The sequence below is a fragment of the Cebus imitator genome, unplaced genomic scaffold (assembly GCF_001604975.1).
Source record: "Cebus imitator isolate Cc_AM_T3 unplaced genomic scaffold, Cebus_imitator-1.0 Scaffold650, whole genome shotgun sequence".
Taxonomy (NCBI): domain Eukaryota; kingdom Metazoa; phylum Chordata; class Mammalia; order Primates; family Cebidae; genus Cebus; species Cebus imitator.
Window position 1 is genome coordinate 266,450 of NW_016107965.1, and position 4,175 is coordinate 270,624.

Below are 4,175 nucleotides of genomic sequence, written 5' to 3' on the forward strand. Positions count from 1 at the left end.
GACAATAAACTTTACGTGATGTGTATTTTACCAGAAAAAAAAAAGAAAGAAATATGTCTGTTTTCCTTTGTTCATTGTACTCTTGTGGCAAGATGGCTAGCGAGAATACCCTTCCTGCAGTCCAGGAAGTAAAAATTGCATTGCTGAAAAATCATTTGTCTCAGTGCTAATTTTTCTTTGCAGCACCGAGCATCTATTTCCAACATTGTGCCTGCCTGGACGTCCCCTGGTCTCACACAGTCATGACTCCTGCCCACAGGCCTGAAACTCACACAATCCACCTCCTTGTTCATAACCATTGCCCAAATGCCCATTCCTCCTCTGCATACATTTTTCAGATGCAGTCATGCACTGCATAGCAATGTTTCAGTCAACCACAAATCACTTATGTGACAGTGGCCCCCTTTCTATGTTTAAATACAAAAAAACCATTGTGTTGCAATTGCCTCCAGTATTCAGTACAGTAACAAGCCTTGCAGGTTTGTAGGCTAGAAGCAATAGGTTACACCATGTAGCCTAGGTGTGGAGTAGTGGATGCTACTAGGTTTGTGCAAATACACTGATGTTCACACAGTGAAATTGCCTAATGACACGCATTTATCAGAACCTATCTTCGTTACTAAGCAACGCATGATGGTGCTTCCTGCTGCATGCCTGGCTGATCTCTCCCACTTTCCTTCCCTTGGCTTTGCCCCTTGACACAGGGGCATCTTCAGTGAGCGTGTGTGGGCCACAGGTCCTGGAATCCTTCCTGATCTTGATACTTTTTATCTGATGACTTTTCTGATCCAATGACCAGGTTCGCAAGCCCTGCCCTCAATATCCAGGTGTCTGTCATGGAACGTTAACGAGGTAGCAGTTGGAAATGTGGGCTTAGCCCAGCATGGTGGCTCAGACCTGTAATCTCAACATTTTGGCAGGCTGAGATGGGACGATTACTTGAGCCCAGTAGCTTAAGCCTGAGCTTAAAGGTGAGGTGGGAGGATTAGCTTGAGCCCAGCCTGGCCAACATGGCAAAACCCTGTCTCTACAAAAATACAAAAATTAGCCAGGTGTGGTGGGGTGCATCTGTCATCCCAGTTACTCAGGAGGCTGAGGTGGGAGAATTGCTTGAACCTGGAAGGTCAAGGCTGCAGTGAGCTGTGATCTCATCACTGAACTCCAGCCTGGGCAAGACAATGAGCCCCTGTCTCAAAAAAAGAAGAAAAGAAGTGGGGGCTCTGGTGTCACTCAGACCAGAGTCCCTTTCCTGTTTCCATCAGGTGTTAGCTGAGTGACCTTGTGCATCAGTTTCTTTTTTTATGAAAAGAGGGAAATAAGAGTACCCGCTCCAAAGAGGTATTGTGGGACTACATGAGAACAGGTACACAAAGCACTTAATAACAGTACCTGGAGGCCGGGCTCAGTGGCTCACTCCTATAATCCCAGCACTTTGGGAGGCTGAGGTGGGCAGATTACTTGAGTTCGGGAGTTCAAGACCAGCCTGACCAACATGGAGAAACCCTGTTCTACTAAAATACAAAAATTAGCTGGGTGTGATGGTGCATGCCTGTAATCCCAGCTTCTCAGGAGGCTGAGGCAGAAGAATCGCTTGAACCTGGGAGGTTGTGATTAGCAGAGATTGTGCCATTGCACTCCGGCTTGGGCAACAAGAGCAAAACTCCATCTCAAAATAATAATAATAATGGTACCTGGAGCATGCTATAAGCTCAACACATATCAGATATTATTGTCATTTTAAATTAATTAATTAATTTACTTATCTATTGAAACAGAGCCTCACTCTCTCGCTCAGGCTAGAGTGCAGTGGTACAATCAAGGGTCACTGCAGCCTCGACCTCCCAGGCTCAAGCTGTCCTCCCACCTCAGCCTCCTGAGTAGCTGCACTTACAGACATGCTAATTTTAATGACAGCCAAGCCTGGCTAATTTCTGTATTGTTTGTAGAGACAGGGTTTTTCCATGTTGCCCAGGCCGGTCTTGAACTCCTGGGCTCAAGCAATCCTTCTGCCTTGGCATCCCAGAGTATTGGGATTATAGGTATGAGCCGCTGCATCCAGCCCTATTGGTGTCATTGTTATAGATGTGATAGAGGAACTGTTGACAGGTGGTACATCAGCCACCTCTGTGTCCTGCGGCATACCCCCAGGCCTTCCCTCTGACCCAGCTGCATCTGAGGCCTACTCACTGTGCACTGATAAGTGCTTGCTTCAATTGCACGTTCACTTTCTGTCCTGGTGTGTTTACAGAGCCTGGGGTGAGACACTGATGGAAGCCTGCTTGGAATACCCACATGCTGGTCTACAAGTGGGTGAGGTGTCACTTCCTGGGGTGACCCTCAACCTATGAGGGCTGGACATCAATGGATACATGCCTCTCACTGTCGATCCTCAAGCAGGCAATACTGAGAAGAGGCTCTTGGGCTCTTCAGAAGATTCCAGTGGGCTCACAGCAAGCTGCCCACCACAGTGCCCACCTCAGCAAAACACCCTGCTACTGGCTTTTCCTGTGGTGCATTGGGCCTGCTTCCTACATAAATGATTTTCACAGAAGGCCTTATTTCAGGCTCTGCTTTCAGGTCTAATCCAGGATAAGACAAGGGACCAGAAGGTCCTAGAGAGCAGCCTCAGAGAACAAAACCACCCCCTCCGGAAGGTGGCAACAAGGACTCCCTGGCTGGTGATAAGTAGGCAGTGAGAACCCTTAGCACGACACAGCTCTGCAATTCCTAAGACCTCTCGCCATGGGGAAGGAGGTTTAGGAAGAAGTGGGGCACTAGCAGACGCCAGCATTCCGGCACTTGAAAGGTTTGAGGCAATGCTGATGATGTGGACTGCGGAGTCAGCTGGCTTCTCTTAACTGTGTTAGAAGGTTTGTGAGGAGAAAATGAGAGGCTAACAGGTGCAGGGCAAGCTGTGAAACCTGAGGGCAGGGTTTAAGCCACCCTTGTTCCTCACAGGCAGCTGGAAGGCTGTGCTGAAAGCCAGTTCTAGGATCTGAGTTCACGTCCTTTGTAGGGACATGAATGAATCTGGAAACCACCATTCTCAACAAACTGACACAAGAACAAAAGACCAAACACCGCCATGTTCTCACTCATAGGCAGTGTTGAACAATGAGAACCCATGGGCACAGGAAGGGGAACGTCACACACTGGGGTCTGTTAGGGGGTGGGGGACTAGGGGAGGGACAGCGAGGGGTGGGGAGGTTAGGAAGGGATAACACTGGGAGAAATGCCTGATGTGGTGACGGGGGGGATGGAGGCAGCAAACCACCATGGCATGTGTGTACATATGCAACAATCCTGCAAGATCTGCACGTGTACCCAGAACTTAAAGTACAATTTAAAAAAGGGTGGTGCAACCATGGAGGAGATGGAATGAGTACATCTAGCAGTTCTGCTCTGCTGACTTCTGACACTGAAAGGGACAGGGTGGGCCTTGGGATGTGGACATTTGAGAATATGAAACTCAGCCGGGTGCAGTGGCTCATGCCTGTAATCCCAGCACTTTGGGAGGCTGAGGCCAGTGGATCACGAGGTAAGGAGTTCGAGACAGCCTGACCAACATAGTGAAACCCTGTGTCTACTAAAAATACAAAAATTAGCTGGGTGCAGTGGCAGACGCCTGTAATCCCAGCTCCTCAGGAGGCTGAGGCAGAAGAATTGCTTGAACCTGGGAGGTGGAGGTTGCAGTGAGCCAAGATAGCACCATTGCACTCCAGGCCTGGGCAACAAGAGCAAAACTCTGTCTCAAAAAAGGAAAAAAAGGAGAGAGAGAGAGAATATGAAACTTGCAATGCTTGCAAGCCCTCTTGCTGAAGGACATGTACCTTTTTAACCAATTTTAGGTGTGTAATTCAATGGCATTAAAAGCATTCATATTGCCGGCACGATGGCTCATGTCTGTAATTCCAGCACTTTGGGAGGTCCAGGCAGTGGATCGCTTGAGGTCAGAAGTTTGAGATCAGCCTGGCCAACATGGTGAGACGCTGTATCTACTAAAAATACAAAAATTAGCTGGGCATGGTAGCAGGTGCCTTTAATCCCAGCTACTTGGGAGGCTGAGGCACAAGAATAACTTGAACCCAGGAGGCAAAGGCTGCAGCGAGCCGTGCCAGTGCACTCCAGCCTGGGCCACAGAGTGAGCCCCCACCTCAACAACAACAACAAAAAAA

General features: G+C 48.6%; 1 protein-coding gene across 1 annotated transcript in view; it reads right to left on the reverse strand.

Moving 5' to 3' along the window:
- Positions 1 to 4,175, reverse strand: part of MILR1 (mast cell immunoglobulin like receptor 1) — a 32,386-nt gene that overhangs the window by 2,681 nt on the left and 25,530 nt on the right. The gene's annotated exons all lie outside the window — the stretch shown is intronic.